The following is a 24,839-nucleotide window of genomic DNA, read 5'->3' as shown; positions in this document are numbered from 1 at the left end:
GGCCATAGGGCTAGAATGATTTGTTTCTGTTTGTGGTCATTGTGTAGAGCAAGTAAGTAAAGAAAGACTCGGTTGTCTGTTGACATATTTACAAAGCTGTCACTCCTGTAAATATGAACCTTTAGGGTACATAGAGGTTCGTTCCTATATGTTCCAAGACGGTGATTGATAAGTCTTATAGGCATAGAGGGTCATTCCTATGCTGGAATGTGATAAATCATAGGTATAGAGGTTCAATGGAGTACGATGATAGAATATTTCTATATTTTATTATCATCTTTACCTATTTTATCTTTCTTTCTTTCTTTTTTAATGTTATTTTCATAGACATGATGGATTTCATGTGTTGGGAATATAATAATTTGTTTTAATAAAAACTGTAAGATGGTTACTGAATGATAAAGTAATCAGATTACATTCATTTGATAAAAACAGGAACTACATTTCTCAGAATCTTGGAGGAAGGGAAAAGATGATTTTGATTTTAACACTACATACAAAATAATAATTTAGTACAAGCTGATATAAATTAACAATGGCTATATGTGATGATGATACCACTGTTCAAATAACAGGCTGTGAATGAGAATGAACTCTTTAAAATAAATACACATTATCAGATTATGTTAGTGTTAAACTTTGTCATTTAGCATAATTCTCACTTTCACATCTGTATCGACTATAGTAGAAGTTAACTTCATTATTGGATTATGTTTCCAACTTTCCCAACAATGTGTTCCATTTATATAATCTATACTGTGCTAAATGTGCTAAACCGTTCTGAATTATGAAATGTTCCTATATATTTAGAGAATATAATGGTTGTGCTTGGTGAGGTTACTGGTCAGACTCAGCTCTGTGTTCAGTGGTCTGTGTCAGAGTCTCTTCCCCTTCAGCAGCTGCAGTCGGTTCCTGCTGTAACAGCTCAGTGTCTATGCAGTCTGACTGAGGGAGGTTTTTGTACGACTAAAAATCACTGTGTGAACACAACAGCACTGTTTATCTCATGGTAACTCTGACAGTAATAAACTGCTGCATCTTCAGCCTGAGCTCCACTGATGGTCAAAGTGAAGTCAGTCCTGGTTCCACTGCCACTAAACCGAGCTGGTGTTCCTGATTCAAGTTGATTCACAAGTTTTATTAGGAGCTTAGGAGCCTCTCCAGATTTCTGTTGATACCAGTGCATCTCTTCATCTCCATCAGAATATCTGTAAACAGCTGGGTTGGTTTTACAGGTCATAGTGACAGTGGATCCTGGAGTAAATGTTACTACTGGAGGCTGAGTCACAGTCACCTGACTGCTGGATCCTGCAGACAAAAACACAACATTCATTTATCAGCAGAAATAAATGACAGAAAAGGCAGCACACTGTGTTTGATATGTTGCTGAGTAAATGAACCTGTAAAACAGCAGCAGGCCAGCGTCCAGATGAGGATGGTGATGAGAGTCATGGTGGTTGTGGTTTCTGCTGTGTTGAGTGACAGATCTGAGTCCTGCAGTGTTGAACTCACAGGACTATAAACCTTCTCAGTTCACTGGAGGATCAGCTGACAATGCAAAGCCTCCTCTCTATGGAAATTATCTCTCTGCTCTCAACACACTGAAGGCAATGTGGGACACAAAATCAGGAGCAAATACTGCTTGGATTTACAGGATCTCTACTCTTATTGGAATACAAAAATACATTTGTCAGAAATACTTGGAAATTATGATTTACCACACTTGGATTAAAGTAGTTTGCACTGTGGTTTGTATGATAAACCTTTTTAATCTCTGCCTTGATTGACTTAAAAGGTTTACATAGATACATTTTATCTCTTAAAACTAATTATTATGGTCTTAGTGGATGATTATTATGAAAGATATAGTAAATTTACATGTTAAAATTGATGTAAAAATATGCTGAAAAACATGATTCACTATGAGGACAAAATAGCTCTTCATCCTCTGTCATTTAATTTTTGTACAAAATTAAAGAGAAATTGAGCAAATTATCTTTTTTCATCAAACATCTTAAAACAACATCAAATACTTTTCTGGATCTCACCAATTTAGCAGAACCTTTATGGCAAAGCAGAGTTTTCTATTGGAAAGATGCTTGTTTCAAGTGCAGGAGGTTTTTGTACGGCCTCTTAATGAGTTTGTATCACTGTGGGTCACTTTTGGTGGAGGCACCAAACTCATCGTTGACTGTAAGTACCAGAGATTTCTACTTTATATGACACATAGTATATCTGTAAAATACAATTTTGGAGAAGAAATCGAATGATAAATATTTACTGTTTGCACTTTGTTCATATTATTTGCTATTTTTCAGTTGAGGGTTGAACACAGGTTGAACAGAGATTTTGATGAGATCAATGTCTCTTCAATCTTGTAGATAATTAAAGTTAGACATCTGCTATGGAAACATCTATTTTCTAATAAATTTTATTTTCAAGGAGTATTTATTTCATGAACATTGTCAACCAAGTAAAACAAGTACAATTCTTACCAGTTAAATTATGATTTCACAAGTTCACTCTTATTTTTAAAGTGTCAGAAAAATGGTTGCATTTAATATTTTCTGTGAATGCCTTTAAAATACATTTATCGTTTTATACTTAAACTCAGTACAGCTTGTAACATTTCTTCATGGTTCATTAGTTGGTGAAAAGGAAGTGAAAGAGACAGAGAAGAAGCTGTTTTAACTGTTGAAACCAACAAACCATTTAAATTTTTGACACAAGACAGTCATTGCAGGAGAGAGGTATGGATTGTCAGATATTATCAATCAGATCGGTAGATGTCATTATTGATCATCATTAACTAAACTTTTCAATTACATTTAGAATTTAGTCATTTAACTCATTCTCTAATTCTGAGTGACTTATGAGTGCAAGAGTAGAACAAGCTTCATTGTTTTAATTGTCAAAATAACAATCAACTCTGCCATTTCTTTCCAACATGCCCTCCCTCCACTCTCTGTAACATTCCTCCTCTCCTCTCTTCTCCTCTCCTCTCCTCTCCTCTCCTCTCTCTGTCTCTCCTCCAGTGGGTGTGGTGCGGCCCACCCTGACCCTCCTCCCCCCCTCCAGAGTGGAGCTGCAGCAGGACGGTGCCACACTGGTGTGTCTGGCCAACGGGGGCTTCCCCTCAGCCTGGAGGCTGGGCTGGAAGGTGGGGGGCAGCAGCAGCTCCTCAGGGGTGTCAGACAGCCTGGAGGTCCTGGGGAGGGACGGCCACTACAGCTGGAGCAGCACCCTGACCCTCCCTGCAGACCAGTGGTGGAAGGCGGGCTCAGTGAGCTGTGAGGCCAGTCTGAATGGCCAGACGCCTGTCACTCAAACCCTGGACCCTGACCACTGCTCAGAGTAGAGAAACAACAGCACTGAATCTCTACAGAGACAAACCTACAATACTCTGGGTCTGTTCAGTTTATCTCTCTCTATCTCAATTATGATTTTGGTTACAGATTTGATCTGAAGGACCATGCATGTGATCTATTAAAATTCTGCATTTTGTGACATTATCTCTCTGCTTGAACGTATTACATGTACCACAAAAATGTAGTATTGCTATATATAATCAATAAACATTTTATGCCATTATTTGAGATCTTTTGTATACTTTTCATGTGTCTGTGTTTGAAGAAAAGTTTCAAATGAAACCTCACATGATGAACTGTATCAAATTAAATGGTTTTATAGTTTCTATTGATATCCATCATCTCCTCTCTGTGGAAATCTTGGGTTGTAAATGATCATGCAAATCTTAGCTTCACTACCTTTTTTGACTTGGAATGAAACTAAAAATCCCTTAGAGGTAAAATCGAATGTAAAACAATTCACTTCATATTATTCTAATAATCATGGACTGGTCAATGAAAACTTGTGAATATGAGTAACTGCAAAACTGTGGAGAAGAGAATAATGACTGAAATGTGTGATGTCATCAAACAACATTTTTCAGAGCACCTATGGTGACAAGGAATATGAAGCTAAAATCATGGACACAGAGAAATATTTTTTGAGCTTTTACACACAAATGAGCTCAACAGTTCTGAATTTTGAAATGATCCTATATATTTAGAGAATATAATGGTTGTGCTTGGTGAGGTTACTGGTCAGACTCAGCTCTGTGTTCAGTGGTCTGTGTCAGAGTCTCTTCCCCTTCAGCAGCTGCAGTCGGTTCCTGCTGTAACAGCTCAGTGTCTATGCAGTCTGACTGAGGGAGGTTTTTGTACCACTCAAAATCACTGTGTGAACACTCCACCACTGTGGTAACTCTGACAGTAATAAACTGCTGCATCTTCAGCCTGAGCTCCACTGATGGTCAAAGTGAAGTCAGTCCCGGTTCCACTGCCACTAAACCGAGCTGGTGTTCCTGATAAAAGTGTTTTCACAAATTTTATTAGAAGCTTAGGAGCCTCTCCAGATTTCTGTTGATACCAGAACATGCCCTCATCTCCATCAGACCATCTGTAAACAGCTGGGTTGGTTTTACAGCTCAGAGTGACAGTGGATCCTGGAGTAAATGTTACTACTGGAGGCTGAGTCACAGTCACCTGACTGCTGGATCCTGCAGACAAAAACACAACATTCATTTATCAGCAGAAATAAATGACAGAAAAGGCAGCACACTGTGTTTGATATGTTGCTGAGTAAATGAACCTGTAAAACAGCAGCAGGCCAGCGTCCAGATGAGGATGGTGATGAGAGTCATGGTGGTTGTGGTTTCTGCTGTGTTAAGTGACAGATCTGAGTCCTGCAGTGTTGAACTCACAGGACTATAAACCTTCTCAGTTCACTGGAGGATCAGCTGACAATGCAAAGCCTCCTCTCTATGGAAATGATCTCTCTGCTCTCAACACACTGAAGGCAATGTGGGACACAAAATCAGGAGCAAATACTGCTTGGATTTACAGGATCTCTACTCTTATTGGAATACAAAAATACATTTGTCAGAAATCCTTGGAAATTATGATTTACCACACTTGGATTAAAGTGGTTTGCACTGTGGTTTGTATGATAAACCTATTTAATCTCTGCCTTGATTGACTTAAAAGGTTTACATAGATACATTATATCTCTTAAAACTAATCATTATGGTCTTGTAATAGATGATTATTATGAAAGATATAGTTAATTTACACATTAAATATATGTAAAATATGATGAAATAATTGAATTGTTATGAGGAGAGCATAACCTGTTTCTCTGTCATTTGAAATTGGTAAAAAAATTAAAGCAAAATGTAATAAATTACCTTTTTTCATCAAACAATTTCAAACAAAATCAAAGACTTTTCTGGATCTCACCAATTTAGCAGAACCTTTATGGCAAAGCAAAGTTTTCTATTGGAAAGATGCTTGTTTCAAGTGCAGGAGGTTTTTGTACGGCCTCTTAATGAGTTTGTATCACTGTGGAACACTTTTGGTGGAGGCACCAAACTCATCGTTGACTGTAAGTACCAGAGATTTCTACTTTATATGACACATAGTATATCGCTTTAAATCAAGTTTTTGGGAAGAAATTGAATAATCAAATTTTTACAGTTTGCACTTTGTTCATATTATTTGCCATTTATTGGTCTGGGCTAAACAATCAGTTTGAATAGAAATCTTGCTGAGATCAATATCTCTTCAATCCTCTAGATTATTCAAGTTAGACATTCGCTATAAAAACATTCATTTTCTGATCAATTGTATTTTTCATTCAGTTTTTATTTAATTAAATTTGCCAACCAACTAAAATCCGTAACTGTTAAATTATGATTTCACAACTTCATTTAAATGTTTTTAAATTCAGATGATGGCTACAATTAATATTTTCTGTGAATGCCTTTAAAATACATATATCATTATATACTTAAATCCAAAATAGCTTGTAACATTTGTTCACGGTTCGTTAGTTTTACATCTGGTGAAAAAGGAAGTGAAAGAGACAGAGAAAAAACGGTTTTAACTGTTTTAATCTACAAACCTTTTATTTGTTACATTTTTGGCACAAGACAACCATTGCAGGGATGAGAGTTATGGGCTGTCAGATATTATAAAGCAGATTGTTAGATGAAGATTATTAATCATCATTAACTAAACCTTTCAATTACATTTACATTTTAGTAATTTAACTGATTCTATAATTCTGAGTGACGTACAATGAGTGCAACAGTAGAAAAAGCTTCATTATTTTGATTGTCAAAATTACAATCAACTCTGCCATTTCTTTCTACCATGCCCTCCCTCCCCTCTCTGTGACATTCCTCTCCTCTCCTCTCCTCTCCTCTCCTTTCCTCTCCTCTCCTCTCCTCTCCTCCCCTCTCCTCTCCTCTCCTCTCCTCTCCTCTCCTCTCCTCTCCTCTCTCTGTCTCTCCTCTCCTCTCCTCTCCTCTCCTCTCCTCTCCTCTCTTCTCTCTGTCTCTCCTCCAGTGGGTGTGGTGCGGCCCACCCTGACCCTCCTCCCCCCCTCCAGAGTGGAGCTGCAGCAGGACGGTGCCACACTGGTGTGTCTGGCCAACGGGGGCTTCCCCTTAGCCTGGAGGCTGGGCTGGAAGGTGGGGGGCAGCAGCAGCTCCTCAGGGGTGTCAGACAGCCTGGAGGTCCTGGGGAGGGACGGCCACTACAGCTGGAGCAGCACCCTGACCCTCCCTGCAGACCAGTGGAGGAAGGCGGGCTCAGTGAGCTGTGAGGCCAGTCTGAATGGCCAGACGCCTGTCACTCAAACCCTGGACCCTGACCGCTGCTCAGAGTAGAGCTTCAGCAACGCTTCCTGTCTAGAAATATTCTTCTGTGCTGAAGATGACTTGACTCAGCTTTTTCATGTGCTGTAACTTTCTATAGCAGAGCTTCCTTACATTTTGCTTCAATTGGTAATTTTTTAAACTGAACTGTATTTGAAGTGTTTCATTCCAAAATAAAGTTATATCAAAATTGTGGCAGAAATGTTTCACCGTAATAAAAATAAAACTATATATTATAACAAATCCATGTTTGTGTTTTTGCTTATAAGATATTTATTGTGAGAAATGCCGACTAGATCTTCCCAATATCATACCTGCTCTTACTAACTCACATACTACAAAATCCAAGTCAGGTTTCTACTCTGTTTAATAGCACAAAGGATGGTTACATCAGGTCCTGTGTGTTGGTAAAAACTTTTATCCAGTGACATTTGCATAGTCATTTTTCAGGGTGCAAGAAAGGCTCCGTTGTGTGAGGACATATTTACAAAGGTGTCGCTCCTGTAAATATGAACCTTTAGGGTACATAGAGGTTCGTTCCTATATGTTCCAAGATGGCAATTGATAAGTCGTATAGGTATAGAGGTTCATTCCTATATTGGAGTACAATAAAAGAATATTTCTACTTTTTATTATTATCCTTACTTACCTATTTTATCTTTCTTTATTTCTTTTAAATGTTTTTTTGCTGGACATGATGGATTTCATGTGTTGGGAATATGATAATTTGTTTTAAAAAAATGTATCAAGAAGGATGGTTACTGAATGAAAAAGGAATCAGATTACATTCATTGTATATTTGATAAAAACAGGAACTACATTTCTCAGAATCTTGGAGGAAGGGAAAAGATGATTTTGATTTCAATACTACACAGAAAATAATAATTTACTACAAGATGATATAAGTTAACAATGGCTATAGGTGATGATGATACCACTCTTCACATAACAGGCTGTGAATGAGAATGAAAACTCTTTAAAGTAAATTAACGTTATCAGATTATGTTAGTGTTAAACTTTGTCATTTAGCATAATTCTCACTTTCACAGCTGTAGCGACTATAGTAGAAGTTAAATTCATTATTGGATTATGTTTCCAACTTTCCCAACAATGTGTTCCATTTATATAATCTATACTGTGCTAAATGTGTTAAGCCGTTCTGAATTTTGAAATGTTCCTATATATTTAGAGAATATAATGGTTGTGCTTGGTGAGGTTACTGGTCAGACTCAGCTCTGTGTTCAGTGGTCTGTGTCAGAGTCTCTTCCCCTTCAGCAGCTGCAGTCAGTTCCTGCTGTAACAGCTCAGTGTCTATGCAGTCTGACTGAGGGAGGTTTTTGTACGACTGCAAATCACTGTGTGAACACATCAGCACTGTTTATCTCATGGTAACTCTGACAGTAATAAACTGCTGCATCTTCAGCCTGAGCTCCACTGATGGTCAAAGTGAAGTCAGTCCCGGTTCCACTGCCACTAAACCGAGCTGGTGTTCCTGATTCAAGTTGATTCACATATATTATTAGGAGCTTAGGAGCCTCTCCAGATTTCTGTTGATACCAGTGCATATACTCAGCTACATCCATAATACTGGAAACAGCTGGGTTGGTTTTACAGCTCAGAGTGACAGTGGATCCTGGAGTAAATGTCACTACTGGAGGCTGAGTCACAGTCACCTGACCGCTGGATCCTGCAGACAAAAACACAACATTCATTTATCAGCAGAAATAAATGACAGAAAAGGCAGCACACTGTGTTTGATATGTTGCTGAGTAAATGAACCTGTAAAACATCAGCAGGCCAGCGTCCAGATGAGGATGGTGATGAGAGTCATGGTGGTTGTGGTTTCTGCTGTGTTAAGTGACAGATCTGAGTCCTGCAGTGTTGAACTCACAGGACTATAAACCTTCTCAGTTCACTGGAGGATCAGCTGACAATGCAAAGCCTCCTCTCTATGGAAATGATCTCTCTGCTCTCAACACACTGAAGGCAATGTGGGACACAAAATCAGGAGCAAATACTGCTTGGATTTACAGGATCTCTCCTCTTATTGGAATACAAAAATACATTTGTCAGAAATCCTTGGAAATTATGATTTACCACACTTGGATTAAAGTGGTTTGCACTGTGGTTTGTATGATAAACCTATTTAATCTCTGCCTTGATTGACTTTAGGTTTACATAGATACATTATAATTTTCAAAGCTGATTATTATGGTCTTGTAGTAGATGATTATTATGAAAGATATAGTTAATTTACATGTTAAAATGCATTTAAAATATGGTGAAAAAATTGAATTGTTATGAGGAGAGCATAACTTGTTTCTCTGTCATTTGAAATTTGTAAAAAATGTAAGCAAAATGAAGTAAATCATCTTGTTTCTTCAAACAATTTCAAACCACATCAAAGACTTTTCTGGATCTCACCAATTTAGCAGAAGCTTTATGGAAAAGCAGAGTTTTCTATTGGAAAGATGCTTGTTTCAAGTGCAGGAGGTTTTTGTACGGCCTCTTAATGAGTTTGTATCACTGTGGTGGACTTTTGGTGGAGGCACCAAACTCATCGTTGACTGTAAGTAACAAAGATTTCTACTTTATATGACACACAGTATATTGCTTTAAATCAAATTCTGGGGAAGAAATTGAATGATCAAATTTTCACTGTTTGCACTTTATTTCCTATTTATTGGTTATAAGGCTGAACAATCAGTTTGAACAGAAATCTTGCTGAGATCAATATCTCTTCAATCCTCTAGATTGTTCAAGTTAGACATTCGCTATAAAAACATAAATTTTCTGATCAATTGTATTTTTCATGGAGTTTTTATTAAATTTATTTATCTATTCAATTTGCCAACCAACTAAAATCCTTAACTGTTAAATTATGATTTATTTCATAAAATCATTATGAAGTTCATTTTACATTTTTTAAAATCCAGATGATGGCTACATTTAATATTTTCTGTGAATGCCTTTAAAATACATATATCATATCATACTTAAATCCAAAATAGCCTGTAACATTTGTTCACGGTTCGTTAGTTTTACATGTTGTGAAAAGGAAGTGAAAGAGACAGAGAAAAAACGGTTTTAACTGTTAATCTATAAACCTTTTGTTTGTTACATTTTTGGCACAAGACAATCATTGCAGGGATGAGAGTTATGGGCTGTCAGATATTATAAAGCAGATTGGTAGATGTCATTATTAATCATCATTAACTAAACTTTTCAATTACATTTTGGTAATGTAACTGATTCTCTAATTCTGAGTCACGTACAATGAATGCTACAGTACAACAAGCTTTATTATTTTAATTGTCAAAATTACAATCAACTCTGCCATTTCTTTCCTCCATTACCACCCTCTCCTCTCCTCTCCTCTCCTCTCCTCTCCTCTCCTCTCTCTGTCTCTCCTCCAGTGGGTGTGGTGCGGCCCACCCTGACCCTCCTCCCCCCCTCCAGAGTGGAGCTGCAGCAGGACGGTGCCACACTGGTGTGTCTGGCCAACGGGGGCTTCCCCTCAGCCTGGAGGCTGGGCTGGAAGGTGGGGGGCAGCAGCAGCTCCTCAGGGGTGTCAGACAGCCTGGAGGTCCTGGGGAGGGACGGCCACTACAGCTGGAGCAGCACCCTGACCCTCCCTGCAGACCAGTGGAGGAAGGCGGGCTCAGTGAGCTGTGAGGCCAGTCTGAATGGCCAGACGCCTGTCACTCAAACCCTGGACCCTGACCGCTGCTCAGAGTAGAGCTTCAGCAACACTTCCTGTCTAGAAATGTTCTTCTGTGTTGAAGATGACTTGACTCAGCTTTTTCATGTGCATGTAACTTTCTATAGCAGAGCTTCCTTACATTTTGCTTCAATTGGTAATTTTTCAAACTGAACTGTATTTGAAGTGTTTCATTCAATAATAAAGTTTTAGCAAAATTGTGGCAGAAATGTTTCACCGTAATAAAAATAAAAGTATATATTATAACAAATCCATGTTTGTGTTTTTACTTATAATATATTTATTATGAGAAATGCCCACTAGATCTTCCCAATATCATACCTGCTCTAGCAACTCACTTTATTGCAAAATCCAAGTCAGGTTTCTACTCTGTTTAATAGCACAAGGGATGGTTACATCAGGTCCTGTGTGTTGGTAAAACTTTTACGATCATGTGACATTTGCATAGAGAATAGTAAAGTGTGGGAACAATCATCTAGATTTTTTAAATGTTGACTGACGAATGTGAATGTTTTTTTGTTTATAGAACCATAGAAGAAAGTTTCATTGCTTCAGGTTAATCTTGTATAAGATTTGTTGTGCTGCTAAAATCTGTTGACCATCTGTTTCTATATTCTAGGAGAGATAAAACCTCACCAACCTCCTCATTAAAAGTTGAGTTTCTCTGGGGATGTAAGTTTAAAACTGCCTGTTGAAAAGTGTCTTCCAGTATGTTTCAGTATTATCTCGAGTCACTGTGGTTCTGCTTGATGACACTTGTGTTCCAGGGCCAGAGTGCTGTGTTCAGTGGACCAGTTATCCAGATCACAGTCTCTTCCCTAAGCCTCAGCACCTGCAGCAGGCCGTTTTCAATGCAGTCAAACTGAAGGAGGTTTTTCCTACGGCTCAAAATCACCGTGTGAACCCTGGGCTACCATGATAACCAAGACAGTAGTAATCTCCAACATCGTCAGCCTGAACACCACTGATGGTTAGAGTGTAGTGAGAACCAGATCTACTGCCACTGAATCTAGATGGAGTTCCTGAGTTGAGAGTTGATGCTCTGTATATAAGAAGTTTAGGAACCTGTCCACTTTTTCTCTGCTGTTATCACAGTTATGCTGACGACACACAACTCTTTATTTCATTGGCCCCTGATGATACGAGTCCTGTAGTCTCCCTGCTTTACTGTTTGGATGATATAAATCTCTGGATGGCACATTTTTTTTTACAATGAACAAGGAGAAAACAGAAATTCTTGTTGTGGGACAGCGTGTCTGTACTCAGTTTATGAGTCTGAGTCCCTGAAGACCAGTGATCAGGTCAGAAATCTGGGACTAATTATCGATGATGAGTTTTTATAGCCACATTAGTAGCAGTAGTGCATGCCTTTGTCATTAGCAGACTGGACCATTTTAATGCCCTTTTTTCTGGCCTTCCTAAGAAAACCATTGGAAGGCTGCAGCTCATCCAGAATGCAGCTGCTGGTGTTTTAACCAGGACTAAAAACTCTGATCACATTACTCCAGTTCTCAAATTTCTCCACTGGCTCCCTGTGAATTTCAGAACTGATTTTAAGATTTTACTCCTGGTTTACAAAGCCCTTAATGGCCTGGCACCACAGTATATATCAGACATGCTTATTAGTTATGAGCCTGTCATAAATCTGGTGAAATAGCATTTAGTGTTTATGCACCCAAGAAAGGGAATAGCCTGCCTGTTGATTGAAGATGTGCTCCAACATTATGCTCATTTAAGAGTAAACTTAAGACTTTTATTTTTGTACAGCATACACATAAATGGTTAATTATTATTGTTCATATTTTTGCTGTCATTGTTGTTATTGTTATATTATTATTACTATTTTATATATTTCATATATTCCTGTTTACTCTGTGACCTTTTACTAAATCATCTGTATGTAGGTGTAACAGCTGTTATTATTTTTATTATTTATTTATTCATTTCTATGTTTTATTATTATCCTTACTTACCTATTTTATCTTTCTTTCTAACATTTTTGAATATGTTATTTTGAGACTTGATCATTGTAAAGTGTTGCCTAATGTTATAATTGCTGTTGTTTGTGTTGTGGCGACGGATTAGAGCAGTGGTTCTCAACGTGGGGTCCGGGGACCACCAGGGGTCCTTGAGGGGGTTCCAGGGGGTCCCCAGCAAATTGATGAATTGTTAAACTTCACCATTATTTCATTTACAATAAGTTAACACAATTAGAGAATGTAGAAGAATAATTATTTTAATCATAGTTTCAGTTGTTATCTCTCTACCTAGAGATAGTCATGGAATTCTGGACAAAATCATATCTAACAATAAAAATACTCTCAGATTTGGGTCCGAGAGACAAAATCTCATCAAAAGGGGGTCTGTGGCCCTAATGTGGACTAACTTAGGGTCCTTGATATGAAAAAGGTTGAGAATCACTGGGTAAGAGCAAGTAAGTACTGAAAGGCTCGGCCGTCTGAGGACATATTTATAGAGGTGTCATTCGGGTACATAGAGGTTTGTTCCTGTTCCAAGAGGGAAACTGATCTCTGTACAGCATCACCACACATTGTAACGTTCCTCTGAGCTCAACTCAAGGACGAATTCACAATGTTGGTGGCCATAGGGCTAGAATGATTTGTTTGTGTTTGTGGTCATTGTGTAGAGCAAGTAAGTAAAGAAAGACTCGGTTGTCTGTTGACATATTTACAAAGCTGTCGCTCCTGTAAATATGAACCTTTAGGGTACATAGAGGTTCGTTCCTGTTCAAAGACGGTGATTGATAAGTCTTATAGGCATAGAGGGTCATTCCTATGCTGGACTGTGGTAAATCATAGGTATAGAGGTTCAATGGAGTACGATGAAAGAATATCTCTATATTTTATTATCATCCTTACTTACCTATTTTATCTTTCTTTCTTTCTTTTTAATGGACATGACGGATTTCATGTGTTGGGAATATAATAATTTGTTTTTAAAAAAATTTACGAAGTATGATGGTTACTGAATGATAAAGTAATCAGACTACATTCATTGTATATTTCATAAAAACAGGAACTACATTTCTCAAAATCTTGGTGGAAGGGAAAAGGTGATTTTGATTTCAATACTACACACAAAATAATAATTTAAACTAAATATAAATAAAACTCTTTAAATAAAAATGATCAGATTATGTTAGTGTTAAACTTTGTCTTTTAGAATAATTCTCACTTTCACAGCTGTGTCGATTATAGTAGAAGTTAAATTCATTATTGGATTATGTGATTATGACTAACTTACCCAAAAATGTGTTTATATAATCTATACTGTGCTAAATGTGCTAAGCCGTTCTGAATTATGAAATGTTCCTATATATTTAGAGAATATAATGGTTGTGCTTAGTGAGGTTACTGGTCAGACTCAGCTCTGTGTTCAGTGGTCTGTGTCAGAGTCTCTTCCCCTTCAGCAGCTGCAGTCGGTTCTTGCTGTAACAGCTCAGTGTCTATGCAGTCTGACTGAGGGAGGTTTTTGTACGACTCAAAATCACTGTGTGATCACTCCACTGTGGACACTCTGACAGTAATAAACTGCTGCATCTTCAGCCTGAGCTCCACTGATGGTCAAAGTGAAGTCAGTCCCGGTTCCACTGCCACTAAACCGAGCTGGTGTTCCTGATAAAAGTTGATTCACAAGTTTTATTAGGAGCTTAGGAACCTCTCCAGATTTCTGTTGATACCAGTGCATATAATTATTATTATAAACAGCTGGGTTGGTTTTACAGCTCATAGTGACAGTGGATCCTGGAGTAAATGTCACTACTGGAGGCTGAGTCACAGTCACCTGACCGCTGGATCCTGCAGACAAAAACACAACATTCATTTATCAGCAGAAATAAATGACAGAAAAGGCAGCACACTGTGTTTGATATTTTGCTGAGTAAATGAACCTGTAAAACAGCAGCAGGCCAGCGTCCAGATGAGGATGGTGATGAGAGTCATGGTGGTTGTGGTTTCTGCTGTGTTGAGTGACAGATCTGAGTCCTGCAGTGTTGAACTCACAGGACTATAAACCTTCTCAGTTCACTGGAGGATCAGCTGACAATGCAAAGTCTCCTCTCTATGGAAATGATCTCTCTGCTCTCAACACACTGAAGGCAATGTGGGACACAAAATCAGGAGCAAATACTGCTTGGATTTACAGGATCTCTCCTCTTATTGGAATACAAAAATACATTTGTCAGAAATACTTGGAAATTATGATTTACCACACTTGGATTAAAGTGGTTAAAAATCATGAGATTATGTTACTGTATTTCAGTCATCCAATGGATTGTGTCACTGATAACAATTTAATCTAGATAATTTTTAATCTGTAAAGGATTACATTTTGAAATTAACTTTCCCAACCTGGTGTGCCATGCACACAGGGAAGATACTGTAGTTTCAAATTTTGTAATTTAGCCCTAAATCTCACTTTTACAACTGTCTCCAGTTGAACCTAAAATCATCAATATATTATTTTCCCAACTTTCCAAACAAGGTGTTCAATTTATAAAATATTTACTGTAGTGCTGTGCTTTGTTGTTTCAGTCAGTTCAAAGTCAAGTCAATCAGTCAGGTGAGTAATGTATATCAGTTCAGTTCTTCAATCAGTTCTGTATCTTTGATAATCAATATTCTGTGATGGATTACAATGTTAAACTAACCTTCCCCTGCCTGTGTACCTGCACACAGCCAACATACTGCAGTGTTAAACTCTGTCATTCAGCATAACTGCCACCTGTCCAGCTGTGTGTTGTACAGCAGCAGTGAATCTCCTCCTTGTGTCTCTCTGCTCTCCCTCCAGCCGGCCCCATGGTCAGGCCCTCAGTCTCTCTGCTTCCCCCCTCCTCTGAGCAGCTCTCTGGGGGCTCGGCCACGCTGGCCTGCCTGCTGACCGGCTACTCTCCTCAGGGAGCCGTGGTGAGCTGGGAGGTGGACGGTACAGAGGTGACAGAGGGGGTCCTGACCAGCTCAGAGGAGGAGAAGAGCGGACGCTACAGCAGCAGCAGCACCCTGACCCTGAGCCAGGACCGCTGGATGGAAGGAGAGCTGTACTCCTGCAGGGTGCTCCATCATGACCACACCCAGACCCAGTCCCTCCGCAGGAGCCGGTGTGAGGGTTAGGGGGGCTGGAGGAAGACCAGGACAGGAGCAGGAACAACACACCTGCTACTCTCATCAATAGAGATTTTAATGTTAGAGTCAGTTAAAGCTTTGTGGAATAGAGAACCACACTGCTATATAGTGTTGGACAACAACAGCTTGGAGAGTAGTGTGTGTAGCTAAGCTGCTAGATGTGAGTGTGCTTCATAACTGTCATGTTGATGATTGATGTTTTGCTAATAAAGCTTGCTCTGATAAAAAACATGATGAACTGTATCAGTCATTACCTTTATGGACAGCACTCAGAAATTAAATGATTTTATAGTTTCTATTAATACCCAGGATCTCCTCTCTCTGTGGAAAATGAACATCTTGGGATGTAAATGATCATGCAAATCTTATTTTCACTACTTTTTTTGACTGGGAATGAAAGTAAAAATCCCTTAGAGGTAAAATCGACAGTAAAACAGAATTCAGTTCATGTTATTCTCATAATCATGGACTGGTGAATATGAGTAACTGCAAAAATGTAGAGCAGAGAATAATGACTGAAATGTGTGATGTTAACAAGCAACATTTTTCAGAGCTTTTTTCAAGGAATATGAAGCTAAAATCATGCACACAGAGAAATATTTTTTGAGTTTTTACACTCAAATGAGCTCAACAGTTGAATTATGAAATGTGCCTATATATTTAGAGAATATAATGGTTGTGCTTGGTGAGGTTACTGGTCAGACTCAGCTCTGTGTTCAGTGGTCTGTGTCAGAGTCTCTTCCCCTTCAGCAGCTGCAGTCGGTTCCTGCTGTAACAGCTCAGTGTCTATGCAGTCTGACTGAGGGAGGTTTTTGTACGACTGCAAATCACTGTGTGAACACAACAGCACTGTTTATCTCATGGATACTCTGACAGTAATAAACTGCTGCATCTTCAGCCTGAACTCCACTGATGGTCAAAGTGAAGTCAGTCCCGGTTCCACTGCCACTAAACCGAGCTGGTGTTCCTGATACAAGTTGATTCACATATTTTATTAGGAGCTTACGAACCTCTCCAGATTTCTGTTGATACCAGAAGATACGATTATTACTATAAACAGCTGGGTTGGTTTTACAGGTCATAGTGACAGTGGATCCTGGAGTAAATGTCACTACTGGAGGCTGAGTCACAGTCACCTGACTGCTGGATCCTGCAGACAAAAACACAACATTCATTTATCAGCAGAAATAAATGACAGAAAAGGCAGCACACTGTGTTTGATATTTTGCTGAGTAAATGAACCTGTAAAACAGCAGCAGGCCAGCGTCCAGATGAGGATGGTGATGAGAGTCATGGTGGTTGTGGTTTCTGCTGTGTTGAGTGACAGATCAGAGTCCTGCAGTGTTGAACTCACAGGACTATAAACCTTCTCAGTTCACTGGAGGATCAGCTGACAATGCAAAGCCTCCTCTCTATGGAAATGATCTCTCTGCTCTCAACACACTGAAGGCAATGTGGGACACAAAATCAGGAGGAAATACTGCTTGGATTTACAGGATCTCTACTCTTACTGGAATACAAAAATACATTTGTCAGAAATATTTTAATTTTAATTTTTACTTTATTTTTTAATAAATTATGATTTACCACACTTGGATTAAAGTGGTTTGCACTGTGGTTTGTATGATAAGCCTATTTAATCTCTGCCTTGATTGACTTACGGGGTTTACATAGATACATTATATCTCTTAAAACTAATTATTATGGTCTTGTAATAGATGATTATTATGAAAGATATAGTTAATTTACACATTAAATCCATGTAAAATATGATGAAAAAATTGAATTGTTATGAGGAGAGCATAACCTGTTTCTCTGTCATTTGAAATTTGTAAAAAAAATTAAAGCAAAATGTAATAAATTACCTTTTTTCATCAAACAATTTCAAACAACATCAAAGACTTTTCTGAATCTCACCAATTTAGCAGAACCTTTATGGCAAAGCAGAGTTTTATATTGGAAAGATGCTTGTTTCAAGTGCAGGAGGTTTTTGTACGGCCTCTTAATGAGTTTGTATCACTGTGGTGGACTTTTGGTGGAGGCACCAAACTCATCGTTGACTGTAAGTACCAGAGATTTCTACTTTATATGACACATAGTATATCGCTTTAAATCAAATTTTTGGGAAGAAATTGAATAATCAAATTTTTACAGTTTGCACTTTGTTCATATTATTTGCCATTTATTGTTTAGCGCTGAACAATCAGTTTGAACAGAAATCTTGCTGAGATCAATGTCTCTTCAATCCTCTAGATTATTCAAGTTAGACATTCGCTATAAAAACATTTTCTGATCAATTGTATTTTTCATAGAGTTTTTATTTAATTAAATTTGCAAACCAACTAAAATCCTTAACTGTTGAATTATGATTTCACAAGTTAATTTTTGTTTTTTTAATTCAGACAACAATTAATATTTTCTATGAATGCCTTTAAAATACATATATCATTTTAAACTTAAATCCAAAATAGCCTGTAACATTTGTTCACAGTTCGTTAGTTGGCGAAAAGGAAGTGAAAGAGACAGAGAAAAAACGGTTTTAACTGTTTTAATCTAGAAACCTTTTATTTATTTTTGGTACAAGACAACCATTGCAGGGATGAGAGTTATGGGCTGTCAGATATTATAAAGCAGATTGGTAGATGTCATTAAACTTTCCAATTACATTTACATTTTGGTACTGAGTGACTTACAATGAGTGCTACAGTAGAACAAGCTTCATTATTTTAATTGTCATAATTACAATCAACTCTGCCATTTCTTTCTACCATGCCCTCCCTCCCCTCTCTGTGACATTCCTCCACCCTCTCCTCTCCTCTCCTCTCCTCTCTCCTCCCTTCTCCTCTCCTCTCCTCTCCTCTCCTCTCCTCTCCTCTCCTCTCCTCTCCTCTCCTCTCCTCTCCTCTCCTCTCCTCTCTCCTCCCTTCTCCTCTCCTCTCCTCTCCTCTCTCTGTCTCTCCTCCAGTGGGTGTGGTGCGGCCCACCCTGACCCTCCTCCCCCCCTCCAGAGTGGAGCTGCAGCAGGACGGTGCCACACTGGTGTGTCTGGCCAACGGGGGCTTCCCCTCAGCCTGGAGGCTGGGCTGGAAGGTGGGGGGCAGCAGCAGCTCCTCAGGGGTGTCAGACAGCCTGGAGGTCCTGGGGAGGGACGGCCACTACAGCTGGAGCAGCACCCTGACCCTCCCTGCAGACCAGTGGAGGAAGGCGGGCTCAGTGAGCTGTGAGGCCAGTCTGAATGGCCAGACGCCTGTCACTCAAACCCTGGACCCTGACCGCTGCTCAGAGTAGAGCTTCAGCAACGCTTCCTGTCTAGAAATGTTCTTCTGTGCTGAAGATGACTTGACTCAGCTTTTTCATGTGCTGTAACTTTCTATAGCAGAGCTTCCTTACATTTTGCTTCAATTGGTAATTTTTCAAAATGAACTGTATTTGAAGTGTTTCATTCAATAATAAACTTTTATCAAAATTGCGGCAGAAATGTTTTATCATAATTAAAATAAAACTATGGATTATAACAAGTCCATGTCTGTTTTTTTCCTATATTAATTATGAGAAATGCTGACTAGATCTTCCCAATATCATACCTGCTCTTACCAACTCACTTTACTGCAAAATCCAAGTCTGGTTTTTACTCTGTTTAATAGCACAAGGGATGGTTACATCAGGTCCTGTGTGATGGTAAAACTTTTCACTATCTAGTGACATTTGCATAGACATTTAAAAATAATCAGTATTTTTGAAATGTTGAGTGATGAATGTGAATGTGTTGTTAATATATAACAACTTGGCAGAAAATCTCTCATTTTCAGTGCTTCGGGGTGAATTGTTATTATATTATGTTTATTGTGCTGCTAGAAACTGTTGACCATCTGTTTCTATATTCTAGGAGAGGTAAAACCTCACCAACCTCCTCATGAAAAGTTGAGTTTCTCTGGGGATGTAAGTTTAAAACTGCCTGTTGAAAAGTGTCTTCCAGTACGTTTCAGTATTATTTCGAGTCACTGTGGTTCTGCTTGATGACACTTGTGTTCCAGGGCCAGAGTGCTGTGTTCAGTGGACCAGTTATCCAGATCACAGTCTCTTCCCTAAGCCTCAGCACCTGCAGCAGGCCGTTTTCAATGCAGTCAAACTGAAGGAGGTTTTTGTACAGCTCAAAATCACTGTGTGAACACATAGTTACCATGATAGCCAAGACAGATATAATCTCCAACATCGTCAGTCTGAACACCACTGATGGTTAGAGTGTAGTGAGAACCAGATCTACTGCCACTGAATCTAGATGGAGTTCCTGAGTTGAGAGTTGATGCTCTGTATATAAGAAGTTTGGTAACCTGTCCAGGTTTCTGAAGGTACCAGCTGAGATCAGCACCAATATCTGAACTCCCTGTGGCGCTAATGGACACAGTCCCTCCAAGACTAACAGACTTGGATTTGTCAGACTGAGTCAGAAAGTTGTTGGCAGAAGACTCTGAAATAAGAAGTGAAATATGAGTCAGTATGGAACAGCAGTGAAGATTATAACAGTGAGAAGAGAGAAATAGAAAGCAGATTGGAAGTAAAAGACAAGTGGAGGGATAGGAATTGCACCACACATAAAAATATCAGAACAATGTTAGATATATGTTCAAAAATTCTCACCCTGACTCAGGAAACCCAACATGACAAGCAGAGCGATTGGCAACTTCATCCTGATGCAGTTTTAGGTGAGAGTGCATGAAAACAGTTCAGACTTGCTGTGACATAAGCATTTAAACTCTGGGGAGCAGTGATGCATAAAAGTCATGCAAAATACATCGTAAGTAGGCAAACACACACCTGTTCCTGTGAAACAGAAAAGGGAGAGGTGAGGTGGAGTGAGAGCACATCCCTTCCTGGGATTTGTTGGACTGTTCAATAGCTCAATTAAAACCTTTGACACTTTTTCTCTGCTGTTATCACAGTTATGCTGACGACACATAACTCTTTATTTCATTGGCCCCTAATGATACGAGTCCTGTAGTCTCCCTGCTTTACTGTTTGGATGATATAAATGTCTGGATGTCACTTTTTTTTTTTTTTCAATGAACAAGGAGAAAACAGAAATTCTTGTTATGGGTGCAAACACTCAGAGACAGCGTGTCTGTGCTCAGATTATGAGTCTGAGTCTCTGAGGAGGAGAAATTGGGGACTTATTATCGATTATGAGTTTTTACGGCCACATTAGTAGCATCACTAAGTCTGCCTTCTATCATTTGAGGAGTATTTCCATAGAGGTTTTCTATCAAAATCTGATGCTGAAAAACTTGTGCATGCCTTTGTCATTAGCAGACTGGACCATTTTAATGCTCTTTTTTTCTGGCCTTCCTAAGAAAACCATTGGAAGGCTGCAGCTCATCCAGAATGCAGCTGCTCGTGTTTTAACCAGGACTAAAAACTCTGATCACATTACTCCAGTTCTCAAATTTCTCCATTGGCTCCCTCTGAATTTCAGAATTGATTTTAAGATTTTACTCCTGGATTACAAAGCTCCTAATGGCCTGACACCACAGTATATATCAGACATGCTAATAAGAGCCTGTCGTAAGCATTTACTGTTTATGCACCCAAGAAAGGGAATAGCCTGCCTGTTGATTGAAGATGTGCTCCAACATTATGCTCATTTAAGAGTAAACTTAAGACTTACACATAAATGGTTAATTATTATTGTTCTTATTTTTGCTGTCATTATTGTTATTATTATATCATTATTACTATTTTATATATTTCATATATTCCTGTGTTTACTCTGTGACCTTTTACTAAATCATCTGTATGTAGGTGTAACAGCTGTTATTATTTTTATCATTGATTTATTCATGTCTATGTTTCATTATTATTCTTACTTTCCTATTTTATCTTTCTTTCTAATGTTTTTGAATATGTCATTTTAAGACTTGATCATTGTAAAGTGTTGCCTAATGTTATAATTGCTGTTGTTTGTGTTGTGGCGACGGTTTAGAGCAGTGGTTCTCAACATGGGGTCCGGGGACCACCAGGGGTCCTTGAGGGGGTTCCAGGGGGTCCCCAGCAAATTGATGAGTTGTTAAACTTCACCATTATTTCATTTACAATAAGTTAACACAATTAGAGAATGTAGAAGAATGATTATTTTGATCATAGTTTCAGTTGTTATCTCTCTACCTAGAGATAGTCATGGAATTCTGGACAAAATCATATCTAACAATAAAAATACTCTCAGATTTGGGTCTGAGAGACAAAATCTCATCAAAAGGGGGTCTGTGGCCCTCATGTGGACTAACTTAGGGTCCTTGATATGAAAAAGGTTGAGAATCACTGGTTTAGAGCAAGTAAGTACTGAAAGGCTCGGTCGTCTGAGGACATTTACAGAGGTGTCGTTCAGGTACATAGAGGTTTGTTCCTGTTCCAAGAGGGAAACTGATCTCTGTACAGCATCACCACACATTGTAACGTTCCTCTGAGCTCAACTCAAGGACGAATTCACAATGTTGGTGGCCATAGGGCTAGAATGATTTGTTTCTGTTTGTGGTCATTGTGTAGAGCAAGTAAAGTAAAGAAAGACTTGGTTGTCTGTTGACATATTTACAAAGCTGTCGCTCCTGTAAATATGAACCTTTAGGGTACATAGAGGTTCGTTCCTATGTTCCAAGAAGGCGAATGATAAGTCTTATAGGCATAGAGGGTCATTCCTATGCTGGAATGTGGTAAATCATAGGTATAGAGGTTCAATGGAGTACGATGATAGAATATTTCTATATTTTATTATCATCTTTACCTATTTTATCTTTCTTTCTTTCTTTTTTAATGTTATTTTCATGATGGATTTCATGTGTTGGGAATATAATAATATGTTTTTAAAAAACTGTACGATGGTTACTGAATGATAAAGTAATCAGATTACGTTCATTTGATAAAAACAGGAACTACATTTCTCAGAGTCTTGGAGGAAGGGAAAAGATGATTTTGATTTTAATACTACATACAAAATAATAATTTAGTACAAGCTGATATAAATTAACAATGGCTATAGGTGATGATGATACCACTGTTCACATAACAGGCTGTGAATGAGAATGAAAACTCTTTAAAGTAAATTAACGTTATCAGATTATGTTAGTGTTAAAGTTTGTCATTTACCATAATTCTCACTTTCACAACTGTAGCGACTATAGTAGAAGTTAAATTCATTATTGGATTATGTTTCCAACTTTCCCAACAATGTGTTCCATTTATATAATCTATACTGTGCTAAATGTGCTAAGCCGTTCTGAATTATGAAATGTTCCTATATATTTAGAGAATATAATGGTTGTGCTTGGTGAGGTTACTGGTCAGACTCAGCTCTGTGTTCAGTGGTCTGTGTCAGAGTCTCTTCCCCTTCAGCAGCTGCAGTCGGTTCCTGCTGTAACAGCTCAGTGTCTATGCAGTCTGACTGAGGGAGGTTTTTGTATGACTCCAAATCACTGTGTGAACACAACAGCACTGTTTATCTCATGGAGACTCTGACAGTAATAAACTGCTGCATCTTCAGCCTGAACTCCACTGATAGTCAAAGTGAAGTCAGTCCCGGTTCCACTGCCACTAAACCGAGCTGGTGTTCCTGATTCAAGTTGATCCACAAGTGTTATTAGGAGCTTAGGAGCCTCTCCAGATTTCTGTTGATACCAGAAGATATAATTATCATCGTAAACAGCTGTGTTGGTTTTACAGGTCAGAGTGACAGTGGATCCTGGAGTAAATGTCACTACTGGAGGCTGAGTCACAGTCACCTGACTGCTGGATCCTGCAGACAAAAACACAACATTCATTTTTCAGCAGAAATAAATGACAGAAAAGGCAGCACACTGTGTTTGATATTTTTCTGAGTAAATGAACCTGTAAAACAGCAGCAGGCCAGCGTCCAGAAGAGGATGGTGATGAGAGTCATGGTGGTTGTGGTTTCTGCTGTGTTGAGTGACAGATCTGAGTCCTGCAGTGTTGAACTCACAGGACTATAAACCTTTTCAGTTCACTGGAGGATCAGCTGACAATGCAAAGCCTCCTCTCTATGGAAATGATCTCTCTGCTCTCAACACACTGAAGGCAATGTGGGACACAAAATCAGGAGCAAATACTGCTTGGATTTACAGTATCTCTACTCTTATTGGAATACAAAAATACATTTGTCAGAAATCCTTGGAAATTATGATTTACCACACTTGGATTAAAGTGGTTTGCACTGTGGTTTGTATGATAAACCTATTTAATCTCTGCCTTGATTCACTTAAAAGGTTTACAGATACATTATATATTTTAAAACTGAATATTATTGTCATGTAATCAATTATTATTATGAAAGATATAGTTTATTAACACATTGTTACAATTGATGTAGAAATATGATGAAAACATTTATTTGTTATGAGGACTAAATAAGTCTTGTTTCTTTGTCATTAGAATTTTGATCAAAATTGAAGCAAAATGAAATAAATTACCTTGTTTCATCAAACAATTTCAAACAACATCAAAGACTTTTCTGGATCTCACCAATTTAGCAGAAGCTTTATGGAAAAGCAGAGTTTTATATTGGAAAGATGCTTCTTTCAAGTGCAGGAGGTTTTTGTACGGCCTCTTAATGAGTTTGTATCACTGTGGAACACTTTTGGTGGAGGCACCAAACTCATCGTTGACTGTAAGTACCAGAGATTTCTACTTTATATGACACATATCGCTTTAAATCAAATTTTGGGGAAGAAATTGAATAATCAAATTTTCACTGTTAGCACTTTATTTCCTATTTATTGGTTATAAGGCTGAACAATCAGTTTGAACAGAAATCTTGCTGAGATCAATATCTCTTCAATTCTCTAGATTGTTCAAGTTAGACATTCGCTATAAAAACATCCATTTTCTGATCAATTGTATTTTTCATGGAGTTTTTATTAAATTTATTTATCTATTAAATTTGCCAACCAACTAAAATCCTTAATTGTTAAATTATGATTCATTTCATGAAATCATTATGAAGTTCATTTTACATTTTTTTAAATTCAGATGATGGCTACAATTAATATTTTCTGTGAATGCCTTTAAAATACATATATAATTTCACACTTAAATCCAAAATAGTTTGTAAAATTTGTTCACGGTTCGTTAGTTTTACATCTGGTGAAAAGGAAGTGAAAGAGACAGAGAAAAAACGGTTTTAACTGTTTTAATCTACCGTATAAACCTTTTATCTGTTACATTTTTGGCACAAGACAATCATTGCAAGGATGAG

The 24,839-nt window shown here is 38.2% G+C and overlaps 5 pseudogenes; all 5 read left to right on the top strand.

The window, feature by feature from the left end:
- The first annotated feature begins 3,019 nt into the window (after nucleotides 1–3,019).
- Nucleotides 3,020–3,514, top strand: LOC144542583 (immunoglobulin lambda constant 6 pseudogene; annotated as a pseudogene).
- A 2,880-nt stretch (nucleotides 3,515–6,394) lies between these two features.
- Nucleotides 6,395–6,778, top strand: LOC144542582 (immunoglobulin lambda constant 6 pseudogene; annotated as a pseudogene).
- A 2,385-nt stretch (nucleotides 6,779–9,163) lies between these two features.
- On the top strand, nucleotides 9,164–10,460 carry LOC139910112 (immunoglobulin lambda constant 6 pseudogene; annotated as a pseudogene).
- A 4,695-nt stretch (nucleotides 10,461–15,155) lies between these two features.
- LOC144537825 (Ig lambda-1 chain C region pseudogene) lies at nucleotides 15,156–15,748 on the top strand (annotated as a pseudogene).
- A 2,790-nt stretch (nucleotides 15,749–18,538) lies between these two features.
- On the top strand, nucleotides 18,539–18,964 carry LOC144542648 (immunoglobulin lambda constant 6 pseudogene; annotated as a pseudogene).
- The last annotated feature ends 5,875 nt before the right edge of the window (nucleotides 18,965–24,839 follow it).

Source organism: Centroberyx gerrardi, chromosome 17 (assembly GCF_048128805.1).
Source record: "Centroberyx gerrardi isolate f3 chromosome 17, fCenGer3.hap1.cur.20231027, whole genome shotgun sequence".
Classification (NCBI taxonomy): domain Eukaryota; kingdom Metazoa; phylum Chordata; class Actinopteri; order Beryciformes; family Berycidae; genus Centroberyx; species Centroberyx gerrardi.
Note: the sequence above shows the minus strand (reverse complement) of the source record. Positions and strands in the feature narration are given on the sequence as shown.